The sequence below is a fragment of the Vulpes vulpes genome, chromosome 1 (assembly GCF_048418805.1).
Source record: "Vulpes vulpes isolate BD-2025 chromosome 1, VulVul3, whole genome shotgun sequence".
In the NCBI taxonomy this organism is placed as follows: Eukaryota; Metazoa; Chordata; class Mammalia; order Carnivora; family Canidae; genus Vulpes; species Vulpes vulpes.
In genome coordinates this window covers 174,520,377-174,537,519 of record NC_132780.1, presented here as the reverse complement: position 1 = coordinate 174,537,519, position 17,143 = coordinate 174,520,377, and the positions used below count along the sequence as shown (strand labels likewise).

The following is a 17,143-nucleotide window of genomic DNA, read 5'->3' as shown; positions in this document are numbered from 1 at the left end:
AAAGAGTGACTTTACCCTATGTTACAGAAAACTATTATAACTTCTTCCCCTGTCACCAGAAAAACATGTCATTTGCCTTTAATCTCAGTATCTCAGGATTATCTTAATATCACAAACAATGAATAACATGAATTTCAGTTTTTCTTTTTTTTTTTTTTTTTTGAATTTGTTTTTCAACATGGAAGCAGTTCTCCCACATGAAAGTCAGATACAACTTTAGAATTATTTTTTGATCTGCCACATTGGGAAAGGGCTTCTTGTCAAAAGCCTTCAGCTTGGAGGTCACAACCTCAACCCACAACTCTTTAAGCTCTGCTCACAGGAAAATAATGCAAAAGGAAAGGAAATGAAAGATAATATAGCAAGGTACAAACTGCAATCTTATACAGGAAGCCACCTATACTAGCCTTGTAACTCTTTACCAATTGCAATATGTCATGCCCTAAGTATACAACAGGACACTAGATCATGAGCTCCTTCAAACCACAGCTATCTATGTATTATAATTTCACTGCCTCATAGTTCCTTCCTCTCTGGCAATTAGAGCAAAGACTTATACACTATAACCAAACCACCAAGACAGGCATTAGTTTTGATATAGAAAGAGAATGGGAAGAAGATTATGCCAACATTACACAAACTATGTTCCCACATATTCTACAGAAAAAGGGAAAAAATGGTATTCAACCAGATTCAGGAAAATTCAAATGTTGTACCACCTTCTTGAAAATTTACATCTCAATATGCATAAGCTCCAAAGAGTCTTGTAGTGAAAAATCTTGTTCAGCTTGATTTAATACAGCCTTTCCCAAGTGTCATGGTTAATTTTATGTGTCAACTTAACTGGGCTAAGGAATGTCCAGAAAGCTGATAAAAAATTATTTCTAGGTGTATCTTGAGGGTGCTTGCAGAAGAGATCAGCATTTGAGTTGGTGAACTGAGTAAAGCAAACTGTCTGCCCCAATGTGTATGAGCATCATCAAATGTGTGCAGGGCCCAAATAGAACGAAAAAGTGGAGGAAGGGTGAATTTCCTATCTCTCTGTTTGAGCTGGGACATCTATCTCTTCCTATACCTGGCCCTCAGCCCTCCTGGTTCTCACATCTTCAGACTCCAGCTGATGGATGATCACACTCAGTTCCCTCTACTCTCATCCTAGTTCCCCAGGTCTTTGGACTTCAGACTGAATTACACCACCAGTTTTCTTGGTTCTCCAGTTTGTAGCCAGCAGATTGTAGAATTTCTCAGGCCCCATAATCAGATGAGGCAATTCCTATAAAAAATACAAAATTTTATGTATATATGTGTGTGTATAGTCACACACACACACATATATATGCACACACATATATATCTCCTGTTGGTTCTATTTCTCTGGAGAATCCTAATATACCAAACATATTTGACAACAGAGCCCTTTTCAGAGGATATCTACTGACATTTGGAAGGATATCAGTGTCCCATGGAGCAAAATCTGAGAAATCTTCAGCTGTCTGATTCAAACAACCAAGATGCAGACTTGAAGAGAAAAAACACAGGTTTCTGGAGTCAAACAGAACACAATTTTGCCATTATTGGATTCACATGACCTCTGAGCCTCAGTTTCCCCAAATTCAAACTAGGCAATAAGGCAGCCTTCATAGATTGTTGTTATAGTTAAATAAGAGAACATACTGTGTACTATCTGTCATTTTTTAATTTTTTTTGTTGTTGTTGTCGTTCTTCCCTAAGGAAAAACTATCCATTCCTCTTAGGAGGATAAAAGAAAGACCAAAGTAGCATTCCCATTAGCATAGTAGTTATGGATGGATGTGAGAAAATTGGGATAGATTAGAGATTACTTCTCTTCTTTTAAAGTTAGCTGAAAATTTTTAAATGAATTGAAAAATAAAATAAGGCAGCCATGCTAAGAGAAGTACAACAGTAAAAGCAAAAGAAATGGAAGAGGCAAGGAGAGACCCTTTCCTCCTATGAACATGGAACAGTGAACTTCAGAAAATTGTCTATAGTTTCGCAAATGGGCCAACAGCATTCATCTCTGACCTAACTTCTCTGAACATCCTGCACACTTGAGAAGACAGGATGAATGTCTGGTTTTTGTGATCTAACATTAGGGATTTAGGTGTAATTCATCAACTGCTAAAATCTGGTCTAAGCCAGATACTCATTCTTTTCTGGTGGTGCTGGTGTGTGATAACATCTCAGTCCTTGACAAAGCCTGTACCACAGAGAGAGAAAACTCAAAACTACTAACAGTGGACTCATAGGTTAGAGAAATTTAGTCAATGAACTTTCAACTCCTGCAGTAGACTTGTCAGCATGTTACATAGGGCTTTAATTTAGTAGCTTCCTGACATATGGGCAACAATATGGTCTCAGTGGTTCCCTGCTACTGGCATGGCTGAGGAGGAGGGAGAAATAATTAGACATCTGACAGGCAAGTGGCTGCTCTCACGGCTCAGCCAAGGCTTTTGTAGAGGGCAGTAGGTATTTTTAAACCACAGTTCCATTGCTGCTAAAGAAATTGTACATTTTTCTTTTGCTGATGAATAGGCATTAGTTTCAGAGTCTGATGATAAAGAAGTGATGGAAGTCATAAACCTAATTCTTTCATCCGGCTTCCTAAGGAAAATTATATATGCTGCCTATGATATATGCAGTAGAATATTAAGAGGCCAAAACACTAATACTATTCTACTGTCTTCTCCTTGAAGAATGCAAACATCCAAACAATTTGTTTTCAGCTGTCAGAATCTCCATTCTGCACATTAAACGAGAGACCTAAGAATTCTGTATAAAACCAGCAAACGGGCCATAAGCCGGTACATGGGAGAGGATGAGAAAAATAAATGCTTTCCCCAACCAGACTGTAAAAACTGCTCAAAGTCAATGAATCTATCTTGATTCCCATCCACAACACTGTCACCACTATGGCCAATGAGCACAGTTCTCAGCATCCAGCAATAATTCATAAATATTGGCCAATGTATTGATACTTTTCTAATATGCAGACTCCATATGAATGGCCTCTAGAAAAAGGTACAGAGAAATCAAGCAGGACAAAAGTGTCATGCTTCCTCTTTGTGCTGTCTTCATCACACACGATAGTGCCTCACAGTAGTTCAACCCACAGGAAGGTTTGATTTGTCTGAGATTAGACACTTTTTTTGGAAGTAAACAGCATTTTCTCCAAAGAAACCACATACAAAAATTTCAGCCAAGTTTTACACCTTTTGCTTTTTTTATGTAACCAAGCATGTATACGTTTATTTTCATAAAATTAAATTTCTTGTCTAAAGCTCATCTCTTGCTTATATCCATAGTTATAGACTGAACATTTATATGCCCCCAAAATTCATATGTTGAAGCCTTAACCCCCAACTGACAGCATCTGGAGATAGGGTCTTTGGGGGTAATTAGGTTAGGATGAGGTCATGAGGTTGTGGTCCCATGATGGGACTGGTCCCTTATAAAAAGAGTTCACTGTCTCTCCACATGCACACACTGAGGAAAGGCCATATGAGGACAAAGGGAAAAGGTAGCCATCCGCAAGCCAGGAAGAGAGCTCTCACCAGATCCTAACTATACTGGCACCTTGATCTTGGACTTCTAGTCTTCAAAACTGAGGAAATAAATGTCTGTCATTTAAGCCATCCAGTCTATGATATTTTGTTATAGCAGCCCAAGCAGACTAAGACATCCAAGAAAACAGTAGAGATAAATGTGCTTGAGAGTAGAGCTAGTGGTCATTTGGGAAAAGACAACAGTGACACAGAGAAGACATACACTTAGAAATCCAGGATATGTTTACCTCTGACTTTTTTTAAAAGATGGAATTATCAGAACTAGACAGGCTAAGTCTGCCTTGTCAGGGGTCTAGGCACTTCTTCTGTGGAAGTCAAAATCTCTTTGACAGGAGACCAAACCTAGCCATTGCAGCTGAAAGTCAACAAGGAGATTTCTAACAGCAGCCATGCGAGACAGATGCACATAAAATTAACCATCAAAAACATAAAATGGGAGGTAAAAAAAACAATAAAAACCCTTTAAGTCCTTCAAATTTTTCTTCTGTCCTAAACAGCTAATTTTTTTCTTTTTTAAGAATGGATCTTATCCATTGTGGCTTTAAACTACTCGTTGAATCAAATATGGTCTATTATATCCCTTGCATTGCCAAGGCATCCGTTGCATTTTTACTGAAGTCAACATGCTAGTGGAAGATGAATTTCTAGGAGAGAAGAAATATGGCCAACCCTAAGTCTTGAGATGTCAAAAGTTAGTAACCTACGCAAAGCTGTACTCCAAAAATAGAGCAAATCATGAGGGCTAGGACACTGCTTATTTGTCCGGCATTTTAACCCCAGGAGCTAGCCCTACACCTGGCACACAATTGGCTCTCAGAAATATTTGTTAAATGAATACCTGAATTAATTAGGGAAGTAAAAAATCTTGACATTATTAAAGGTGCTTCCCACTTTGAGATGACAAAGCCAAGTAGAAGACTTTTGTATTTGTTTTTCTACCATTGCAAAATAAAATAATTACCTCTGCAAATCGGACAGATACAGATTCTACTCTGGTCCCCATGTCAGTAAAGTCTTGTGGCTATTTTGGCATTATTCATTTTCATCCTATATCGCAGCACTCAGAATTCAGTAAGCATATTTACTAGCTGTATAACCTTGGACAATAATAATAGCTAACACCAGATGCCAAGTACTATCCTTAGTGTCTATATTTACCCCTAACATTCTCATGAGGAGTATGCTGCTTTTTCTCCTTTTTACAGAAGAGGAAACTGCAGCACTAATAAATTAAAGAATTTTATCAAAAGTCAGACAGGTAGTTAGTGGCTTAGTTGTGATTTGAACTCAGTCTGGTTCCAGATACCTCTCTCTGCCTCACTAGACGGTAACTTATCTACTCAGATCCTCAAAGTGTTCATTTACAAAATAACAATAATAATTCCTCCACTGTAGGATTGTTTTAAGATTACTGCCAATTCATAGTAGTGTCTAGCACACAACCCATGGGCCCTGAGTGAATGATGGTAGTGTTGGTGGGGAAGAATAATAACAACAGTAGCTGTTGCTATTGTCATTGTCATCATTGTTGTCATGGCTGAAGAAGACTCCCTCTACAACCAAGTCATTTTATAATTGCTACTTAAGTAACAAAATTCAAGGGGACATTTACCTATCTCTATCACTTAGTTCACAAAATAAAACACATAGACACTAATAAACATGAATTCCGGGATGCAGAGTTCTCACTTCTAAATAGTTTGCCATGCCACTCATTCTTAACATCAAGTTTTAGACTAAATATGCAGGAAAATTGTGGTAAATTAATGATGAACAAAAATTCTTTATTACTTCTTCTACTAAAAAAACTGATTCTAATTTCCCTCTCCTTGAAACTGGGTTGGTCTTAGTGAATTGTCTGACCAAAAGAATGTAACAGAATTGACATTCTGGAAATTATAAGACTAGATCAATAGAATCTTTTCTGGCCACTTGGCATGCTTGCTCTAGAAGCCATGAGCTCCATAGAAGTCTAACTATCCTGGGTAGCTAAGGCCAACCTGCCAGCCATCTCCATCAAAGTGGCAGACATGTGAACAAAGCCATTTTAGACCCTCCAGACCAGTTTATCTGCCAGCTGAATACCACCAGCTGAATCTTAAATTCCTGATCAACAAACTAATGAGATATAATAAAACACTTGTTTTAAGCCACTAAGTTTTGGGGTAATTTATTAAACATTTATTTATTTATTTATTATTTATTTATTTATTAAACAGCAATATAATATAACAGAAAGAAAGAAACTATAACAGAAAGAATTCCAATGTATCAAATGAAAAGTTGCACAGCACTATGTCCTAAGAAGGAATATTTTTTTATTCAGTTGCCATTCAATAGAATCTAAATGAATGACATTGAATGGGCAGCACTGCTCAGAGGAGAATATTTTTATTGATAAAAGGAAATGAATCAAGGTTAGTTCATAGGAATAGAATATGTGATGTCAGTGAATTCAGGTAATGGTTACAAGTCGCCAAGACCTTGTGAAGATAAAATAAGAGGACAGAAACTGCAAAATGTTTCTTTCCACCCTTGCTACCACAAAATTAAAATAAATCATGAACAGAACTAGATTAAACAGAGGATCCAACTGATACTAAAATGCATGTGCCATGTAGATGCCCTTTAGCAATAGGACCCTCTTAAGTTAACAATATCAAAATAAGAAAATCATGTACAAACTAAGCTTATAATTAAGGCAAAGCCACATATGTGTTGCTAATTCCATGTTGGGGAAGGGTCTGGAAAGGAGTGAAAGAGCTGGTTTTTGCAGTAAACAAAAGGTGAGAACCTAAGGAAAAGAATTTGAGTTATGCATAAATAGGTCCCATGTATTCCAGAACTTTTAATGCGGAAGGCCAGTTATATCTCCCTCTGACTGGGTCAGTGAAGAAAATAGACAATGCGGGATGCCTGGGTGGCTCAATGGTTGAGTGTCTGCCTTTGGCTGAGGTCATGATCCCGGGGTCCTGGGATCGAATCCCACATCGGGCTCCCCACAGGGAGCCTGCTTCTTCCTCTGCCTATATCTCTGTCTCTCTCTCTGCATCTCTCATAAATAAATAAATAAAATCTGAAAAAAAAAGAAAATAGACAATGTGACTTTTTTGTATTTATAAGATTTTTTAATTTTTATTATTGAAGTATAGTCGACATATGATGTTATATCAGTTTCAGGTGTACGGCATAGTGATTTGATAATTCTATTTATTATACAATACTCTAGTGACCATCTATCACTGTACAACACTATTACAATATCACTGACTATATTCCCTATGTGGTACCTTTCATTCCTATGACTTATTCATTCCATAACTGGGAGCCTGTATCTCCCACTCCCCTTCATCTTTTTGCCCAATTTCCCACCCCTTTTCCCTCTGGCAACCACAAGTTCTCTGTATTTATGAATCTGCATGTATTTGTTTGTTTGTTTTTAGATTCCACATATAAATGAAATCATATGGTATTGTCTTTCTCTATCTGACTTATTTTACTTAGCATAATACCTTTGAGGTCCATGTTCTCAAAAATGGCAAGATCTCATTTTTTATGGCTAATATTCCATTGTGTATATATACCACATCTTTTTTTTTTTTATCAATTCACCCATCAATGGACACTTAGGTCACTTCCATATCTTGGCTATCATATATTATACTGCTATGAACATGAAGGCACCGTACATCTTTTCAAACTAGTGTCTTCATTTTCCTTGGATAAATATCCAGTAGTGGAATTACTGGATGGTGTGGTATTTCTACTTCTAATTCAATGTTTATACATAGACACTACCTGGTTGCTGGATAGAAGGAAATCAGGCAGACTGAGATATATCCACATAGCCTAGAGAAGTTTACAATTCCTTTACCTAACCTATGCAACACCTTTCTGGGACAATGGCAGTATCTTCATTTCTAGAATTATGAACAGAGCTGTAAAACAACTTATTTGAAGCCATGTGACACTTAAAAAGTTTGCAAAACAAGGTTTGTTCTGATTTGTATGATATTATTAATCTCTCTCTCCTCCCTCTCTATTTTTTTTTGGGGGGGGGGGCAGGAAGTTAAGAGATTTGGTATACTATGAAAACTTTTCCTGAGTATTGTCATGCAGATATTTCTAAGTAGCTCTAGTTTCCTATAATCTTAATTAGCTCCATAACAAGGAAAAAAGAACTCAAACTACCCAAGAGAAAGAAACTAATGAGAACTTTATTCCATTACACTCGATGGTCAATAGTTTTATTCCAGGAAATTCCTGTCTGCAGAAAGATTCTGCTGTTGTGTCCAGCTGTTCTTGAAGAGCATTGCTAGTGGCTTTCCAAGGTTTAAAGCAGCTGGAGGAAAATGAAAACATGGTATTCTGCTAACAATCCAATATCAAATTATACATAATTTCCCAGCAGCACAAAACCTAAAGGCATTCTGACCCACAAATATTGATTTCTTTTTATTTGCCAAAAAAAAATCAAGTTTTAAAATGTACACACCTTCAAAAACGTCTTTTTATCTTTTCTGTTTTTAATAATGAAAGAAATTAAAGATTCTGTTAAATGTAAAGACAGTCAACAATCCTTGAGACATAAACTATTTTCTAAACAATTCATCTTGGAAAACATGTTGCTCCTACACAATTTAAACACAGGCTTAAATTGTATAATTTAAGCTCAGCGGTTTAACTCAGCGGTTTAGCATCTACCTTCAGCTCAGGGAGTGATTCTGGAGTCCCAGGATCAAGTCCCACGTGAGACTCCCTGCATGGAGCCTACTTCTCTGCCTGTGTCTCTACCTGTCTCTCTTTCTCTCTCTCTCTCTCTCTCTTTCTCTGTGTGTGTCCCTCATGAACAAATAAATAAAATCTTTAAAAAAAAAGAAACTTCAAAAAAAATAAACACAGGCTTAAGACAATCCCATGAAGAAAGCAGATTTTATTTTATTTTTAAATGTAAAGTCATTCAATACCCTGCCTTATCTTCAAATAAATAAATAATAAATAAATAAATAAATAAATAAATAAACTGCCAATGGACAGAGTCACCCCACAGGTAATTTTCTATTTTCTTTTTGATCATTGATTACATACTGTCTTGTATTGCTTTGTGTTTTTTTTCCTCCAACAAGGTTTTGAATGTGTTTAAGCTCAAAAACTGTTTCCTTTTTTTATCCTGCACTGCATGAAGTAGAGTTCTAAACATATAAGATAATCAATCCATCTTTCTTAATCTGAAATTCACACAAAGGAACATGTTTATGATGCAGTGTATTTTTCTTCAAGCATTTATGCAAGATTGTTAGAAAGTTAATGAAAGATTATTTTTACGACTATTTGCAAATTTAAACCTTGTTCAAAAATAAGAAATTTATAAAATCATGATTAATTTTTTTATCCTAGGAAGCAAAAGTTTCAGAAAGATCAAATAGTGAGAGTTCCTAATTCCCAGGACAGAGGTCAAAAGACTTTTTAAAACTTTATATTAATAAAAATAGATTGCTAATAGGGCACCTGGGTGCTCAGTCAGTTAAGCATCTGCCTTTGGCTCAAGTCATGATCTCAGGGTTCTGGGATCAAGCCGCACATTGGGCTCCCTGCTTGGTGAGGAATCTGCTTCTCCCTCTGCCTCTGCCCCTCCCTCTTTCCCTCTCTCTTTTAAATAAATAACAAAATCAGTGGGGGAAAGGTGGAAGGTGAGATGTTTATATCCTAATGAATATGGATGAATGAAGAAATGAAAAATAAATATCTAAAGAGATGTTTGGAAAAGTGTGACCTATTAATCATTTTGAAGTTTATAAGCATTTTAAATTACTGAATTTGGACTTAACATGGTGAAAGATTCTACATGGTGATGGAAGCCTGATAAGCTGCTGCTTCTTTTTTTAATGTCTGATCTTGGGGATCCCTGGGTGGCTCAGTGGTTTAGCACCTGCCTTTGGCCCAGGGCGAGATCCTGGAGTTCCCGGATCAAGTCCTGGGATCGAGTCCTGGGATGGAGTCCCACATTGGGCTCCCTGCATGGGGCCTGCTTCTCCCTCTGCCCGTGTCTCTGCTTCTGTGTGTGTGTGTGTGTGTGTGTGTATCTCATGAATAAATAAATAAATAATTTTTTAAAATGTCTGATCTTCTTTATTTGCACTCAGAAAATCTCATTTTTGACTGGACTCAGATTTAAGGTAGAAGCTCTCAGAGAAGACAGCCTCTGTCTCTCAGCAGTCTGTTCCTGGTGGGTTTTTTTGGCCTCCTTCATTCTCTTGGCCAAAAGTTTAGCATATTCTGCATCCTCTTCCTTATTTTTGTTAGTGCACTGTTTCTTCAAAGCAACACACCAACGTTTGTGTTGGAGGACACCTGGAATAACAAGACACTGAATCTTGGGTGCTTTGGTTCTAGGTTTCTTACCTTCTTTGTCTAGGGGCTTTCTCACAACATGCTGGGGAACATCATCTTCTTTAGAGAGACTGAAAAGTTTGTGGATTATGCTAGCTCTTTTGGGCCCCAGGCAACAAGGCACAGTAGTATTGGTGATTCCAGGAATATCCTCTTTCCCCCTTTTTTGCAATAACCAAGTTGAGAACACTGAGATTGGCATCCACATGCAACCCCTAACATATTTGCACTCTCTCCAGTCCTCCTTGGTGTATAGTAGGAATGCCCCTTACTTGGCAGCAGGTGGACATGGCCATGGGTCAAGACAACCTGCTTCATGCAGAAGCCTTATTTGGCTTCCACACTGATTTGGACCATGTGACCCTTCCATTCTTCACCCAGAGTATCAGCAGCAACTTCTATGGCTAAATGCTTCTCATAAAAGGTACAAAGTTTGCATTCATCCTCCACTTCAATGAGTTTCTGGCAGTCAGTAGCTGGGAAAGAGATGCTTCGCTTCATCCTGAAGCAGCCTACCACCTCCAAGGTGCCATGAGAAAGAACCGATAAGCTTCTTCTTAACTTCCTAATAAAGTATTCTTGAGGGCACAAAAATGTACAAGGTGACTGAGATCAAATGTTAAGAAAAGATCCTGGAAAATCCGGGTGGAATTGCCACTAAAGGCATCAGGCAAGATGAATTGAGAAATACATTATTGAACCACATATCACCTACTCTACTCTGAACAGAAGAAAAGACCACCCAACCCCAACAAATCAGTACTAAAGACAAAAATGAGAATCCTGGAAGGAGAACAAAAAGAATAAAATAATGAGAGAAGACAATACATGTGGAGGGTAGAAGACAAAGAGCCAGCTAGGAATTATAAGTGTTCCAATTTTTTAAAAATTGGAAGTGTTTAAGAAGAGAGTAGAATAATCGAAGTCTACTGAATGCTTAGTGGGTCAAAGCTGTGACTCTAGGAATTGTATATCCATTCAAGTAATTAATCATTTGTGAGAGCAACAGAAAGACTTTCTCAAATAAATAAAGACTAAGAAATATACTATGGAAGTATACCTGTTGTTAAATTTAAATAAGGTGAGATTCTCAAACTTTTTATTTAAATATAAAATCTGTAATTTTATTTTACCTCAAGCACATGAAATCAGAGAGAAATAACAATAATCTCCTTCAGATTTCACAGAGACTTCACAAGTTTTATGCCTTTTAGAAAAAATTTACATCTCCATCAAATTTATTACCAAGGCAACACATTATTAAGTAAACAACCAATCAAAATTACTGACCTTTCTGAAATTAAAGGTTACCAACAACAGTAGTTAACAATAATCTCTGAAGCCCAGGTATCTTATAAAAATCCTTATCTAAAATTAAGCAAGAATAGTTTCTAGTTTTCTCTGCAAGTGCAGGGAAAGAAAAAAACAAACATTTTCTTCTTATATCACATTGTCTTCTTTTATTCATGATTAGGAAGGCCTGTGTTTTGGTTACCACTGACAGAAAAAGAAGCAGACCTCAGAAGCTCAAAGCATATGATATATAAAAGAATAAAATAGCATTACAATCATCAGAATGTGGAGCATATAAGGCTTTACATCTCACTTTCTCAAAAACACTAATAAGAGATTTACTCCAACTATCTGAAGAATGAATCAATCTACATGGACTTCTGCATTATAATCCTGGCTTTTTCACCTACTTAAGCAGGCTACTCTCTAAGACTCAATTTCCTCCTCTGTAAAATAAGGATGTATAATTGAGCCTACATTGTTAGATTCCAATGAAAATCAAATCAGATAGTACAGGTGAAATATTTAACATAGGGCTGCTATACAGTAAGAGCATAATGATGAACAAATAATGTAATAAATCATTATCTAATAATGTATTAATCATACAGAAATATACTTGTGTTAGTTATCTATAATGTCATTACAAATTCTTCCCAAATTTTAGTGGCTTAAAACAAGAAGCATTTATTATCTCATAGGAGTTTCTAAAGGTCAGATCCAGAAGCAACTTTTCCTGGCTCTGCATCTCTCATGAAGTTACAGTCAAAATGTTGGTTGTGATGCAGACATCCAAAGGTTGACAGGACTGAAGGATCCACTTCCAAAAAGACACACTCATATGGCTGTTGGCTGGAGGCCTTGGTTCTTCACTGGCTACTGGCAGAAGGTCTTAGCTCCTCATGCACATGGGCTTCTGCTCATGTCAACTAACTTCACCCAGAGCAATTCAAGAGAAATTAAGAAGTCACAGTGCCTTTCATGACCTAGTCTCTGAAGTCTCACATCACCACTTCTGTTTTCTATACATTAGAAAACAGTCCAGTTCACACTCAAGGGAAAATGAATTGGACTCTACCCTATGCATACATCTATAAGAAATATCTATAATATAAAAATTCTTTCATTTGACTAAAACGTAATGGATACATAACATTGTGTAAGATTAAGGGATATGACATATTGATTGATCTACTTCTATAGTGCAATATGACTGCCACCACAGTCTTAGCTAACAAGTCCATCTTGTCACAGAATTATCATTTCTATTTTGTGGTGAAAACATTTAATATGTAATCTCTTAGCAACCTTGAAGTATATAATACAGCATTGTTGACTATAATCACAATGTTACGCATTAGATCTCTAGAACTTACTCGTCTTCTAATTGCAAGTCTGTGCCCTTTGAGCAACATCTCCCCAATTTTCCCACATCCCAGCCCCTGCAAAATTACCATTCTATTCTTTTTTAAAATTCTGGTTATTAGGAAAACCAATAAAATATACAGAATAAAGCAGGAAAATGATTTTTTTAAATATGTTTATAAAAGATATTTAAAAACAATTCTAAAACTTTCAATTCTAAAACTATCCTATAAATTAAGGTAGATGGTAATATAAAAATGTAAACTAATAAGCTAAGCTTGGGACACCTGAGTGGCTCAGTCAGTTAAGCACCCAACTTTTGATTTTGGTTCAGGTCATGATCTCAAGGTCCTGGGATTAAGCTCTACACTCAGCACAGAGTCTGAGGATTCTCTCTTCCTCTGCCCCCACCACCTGCTCACATACTCTCTCTCTAAAATAAACAATAAATCTTTAAAATAATAATAATAATAACTAAACTTATGTCCAAATTATTTTAACAAACATATGCAATTGATTTTGAGTGCAATTGATTTTGAGTGCAATTGATTTTGAGTGCTTTGATCTTGATTTTGAAAATGACAGAAATGTAAAATCAAATATATATCTGATAAACCAAAATTCAGCCACTAGTCAGATTTTATTATAATGTTTTCTGATCATAAAAGAAAAATGCCCTAACATTAATATAGAAAATTTAGAAAATATCAAAAAGATAAAGGAAAAATAAAAAAGCATAATCTCACCACCCAGAAAAAGTCATTTAGTTTGTTTCTTTCAAGCAAGGTGTGAATGGGGTAAAACATAAAAGTATGATAAATGTTTTTCTCCAATACACTAAATTGAACCATATTATACATGTATCATGCTTTTCCCCTAATACCATGATAAACTTTGTCCCATGTCTTTAACTATTCTTTTGTTGTTGTTGTTGTTGTTGTTGTTGTTTAAATTTTTTTGTTTAAATTCTAGTCAGTTCACAGATAGTGTAACATTGGTTTCAGGAGTAGAATTCAGGGATTCATCACTTTCGTATAATACTCAGTGCCCATCACAAGTGCCTTCCTTAATACCAATAACTCATTTAGCCCATTCTCCACCCACATCTCTCCATCAATCTTGTTTGTTCTCTATAGTTAAGAACCTCTTATGGTTTGCTTCCCCCTCTCTTTTTTTCCCTTCTCCTGTGTTAATCTGTTTTGTTTCTTAAATTCCACATATGAGTGAAATTATATGGTATTTGTCTTTCTCTGACTGACTTTTTTGCTTAGCATAATCTATTCAAGCTTCATCCACATCACTGCAGATGGCAAGATTTCATTCTTTTTGATGCCTGAATAATATTCCATTACGTACGCATTATGTGTATGCATTATGTGTACATAATGAAATATATCCTTATCCACTCATCAACTGATGGACATTTGGGCTCTTTCCATAGTTTGGCTATTGTTGAACAATACTGCTATAAACATTGAATCTGTATTTTTGTATCTTCTGGATAAATACCTAGAAGTACAACTGCTGGATCATGCGGTAGTTCTATGTTTAACTTTATGAGGGACCTTCATTACTGTTTTCCAGAGTGGCTGCACCAGTTTGCACTCTCAATAACAGTGTATGAGGGTTCTCCTTTCTCCACATTCTCACCAATATCTATAGTTTCCTGTGTTGTTAATTTTATCTGTTCTGACCAGTGGGAAGTGGTATGTCATCATGGTTTTGATTTGTATTTCCTTGATGATGAATGATGTTGAGCATCTTTTCATGTGTCTGTTAGCGATCTGGATATCTTCCTTCAAACAATGTCTATTCCTGTCTTCTGCCCATTTTTTCACTGGATTATTTATTTGGGGGGTATTGAGCTTCATAATTTCTTTATAGATTTTAGATACTAACTTTTATCAGATAATCATTTGCAAGTATCTTCTCCATTCCATACGCTTCCTTTTAGTTTTGCTGATCATTTCCTTTGCTGTTAGAAGTTTTTTATCTTGATGAAGTCCCAATAGTTCATCTCTGCTTTTGTTTCCCTTGCTTCTGGAGATGTGTCTAGTAAGAAGCTGCTACAGCAGAAGTCAAAGAGATTGCTGCCTATGTTCTCTAAGATTTTCATAGTTTTCTGTCTCACATTTAGGTCTTTCATCCATTTTGAATTTATTTTGTGTATGATTAAGAAAGGGATCCAGTTTCATTCTTCAGCGTGTTTCTGTCCAGTTTTCCCAGCAGCATTGTTGAATGAAGAGATTTTTTTTCCATTGGATATTCTTTCCTGCTTTGTTGAATTAATTGCCCATATAGCTGTGGGTCCATTTCTGGGTTTTCTATTCTGTTCCATAGATCTATATGTCTGTTTTTGTGTCAGTACCATACTGTCTAAATGATTACAGCTTTGTGATATGGCTTGAAGTCTGAAATCGTGATGCCTCCAGCTTGATTTTCTTTTTCAGGATCATTTGAGCTATTCAGGGTCTTTTGTGGTTCCAAAACAAATTTTAGGATTGTTTGTTCTAACTCTGTGAAAAAATGCTGTTGGTGTTTTGATAGAGATTGCGTTGAAAGTATAGATTCCTTTGGGTAGTAGAGACGTTTTAACTAAGTTTCTTCATCTAATCCATGAACATGGAATGTTTTCCCATTTCTTTGTGTCCTCTTCCATTTCTTTCATAAGTGTTCCATAGTTTTCAGAATATAGATCTTTTACCTCTTTGGCTAGGTTTACTGCTAGCTATCCCAGTGGTTTCGATGCAATTGTAAATAGGAACAATTCGGATTTCTCTTTCTGCTGCTTTATTATTGGTATATAGAAGTACAATAGATTTTGGTACATTAATTTCATAACCTGTGAGTTGCTGAATTCATTTTAGTTCTAGCAACTATTGGTGGAGTCTTTCAGGTTTTCTTTTTTTTTTTTTTTTTTTAAGATTTTACTTATTCATGACACAGAGAGAGAGAGATAGAGACACAGGCAGAGGGAGAAGCAAGCTCCATGTAGGGAGCCTGACGCGGGACTCGATCCCGAGTCTCCAGGATCAGGCCCTGGGCTGAAGGCGGCGCTAAACCGCTGAGCCACCCGGGCTGCCGTCTTTCAGGTTTTCTACATAGAGTATCATGTCATCTGTGAATAGTGAAAGTTTGACTTCTTCCTTGCCAATTTGGATGCCTTCTATTTTGTTGTCTGATTGCTGAGGCTAGGACTTCCTGTCCTATGTTAAATAACAGTGGTGAGAGTGGATGTCTCTGTCTTATTTTTAACTGTAGAGGAAAAGCTCTTGGCTTTTCCCTATTGAACTGATATTAGCTGTGGGTCTTTTGTATATGGCCTTTATGGTGTTGAGATAAGTTCCCTCTATCCCTACTTTGTTGTAGGTTTTTATCAAGAAAGGATGCTGTACTTTATCAAATGTTTTTTTCTGTATTTATTGAGAGGATCCTAGGTTCTTATCCTTTCTTTTATCAATGTGCTTAATCACGATTGATTTGCAAATATTGAACCGCTTCTTCAGCCCAGGAATAAATCCCACTTGATTGTGGTGAATAATTCTTTTAATGTACTGCTGAATTCAATTTGCTAGTATCTTGTTGAGAATTTTTGCATCCATGTTAATCAGAGATATTGGCTTGTAATTCTCCTTTTTAGTAGGATCTTTGTCTTGTTTGGGAATCAAGGTACTGCTGGCCTTGGAGAATGAATCTAGAAGTTTTTCTTCAGTTTGAGAAGAATAGGTAGTAACTCTTCTTTAAATGCCAGGTATAATTCTCATGGGAAGCCATCCAGCCCTGGAATTGTTTGTTAGGAGATTTTTGATCACTGATTCTATTTCTTTGCTGGTTATAGGCCTGTTCAATTTTCTATTTATTTCTGTTTCAGTTTTGGTAGTTTGTATTTTCTAGGAATTTGTCCAAATGGACAAATTTAATAATCCCCCTGCTGTTGAATGTTTAGTTGATTTTCAATTTTTTGTTAATATAAATAGAAATATATAATTGTATATTTCAAATCTTATTATTTTCATAGAATTAAACTCTAGAAGTAGAATTTCAGAAGAGAGACAATATTTAGAGTTCTTAGTTAATATTGCAAAACTATACTTACAAAAAGTTATGCCAACCAATAAATACCTTAGTGGTGTTTGAAAGTTCTCATTTCTGCAAATCAAAACTACAATGATATCATTCATACCTTTTAGAATGGCTGCTGTCAAAAAGATAAAACTAACAAGTGTTGGTGAGTATGTGGAACCCTCATGTGCTGTTGGTTGGAAGGTAAATTGGTGCAGCCATTATGGAAAATAGTATTGAAGTGCCTCAAAAAAGTTAAAACTAGAACTACCATACATTTCAGCAATTCTTCCTCTGGGTATTTATTTGAAGAAAATGAAAACAGTAAGTCAAAAAGATATATGTACCCCAGGTCCATTGCAACAGTTATTTACAATAGCCAAGATACAGACAAAGAAAAACTAACATTTCAGCACGTATTTTCTCCCTACCCATTCCAAGCTACTTCT

At 36.2% G+C, this 17,143-nt stretch overlaps 1 pseudogene; it reads right to left on the bottom strand.

Annotated features, from left to right (window-relative positions):
• Positions 1-9,733: 9,733 nt before the first annotated feature.
• Positions 9,734-10,475, bottom strand: LOC112926353 (small ribosomal subunit protein eS6-like; annotated as a pseudogene).
• Between the last annotated feature and the right edge of the window lie 6,668 nt (positions 10,476-17,143).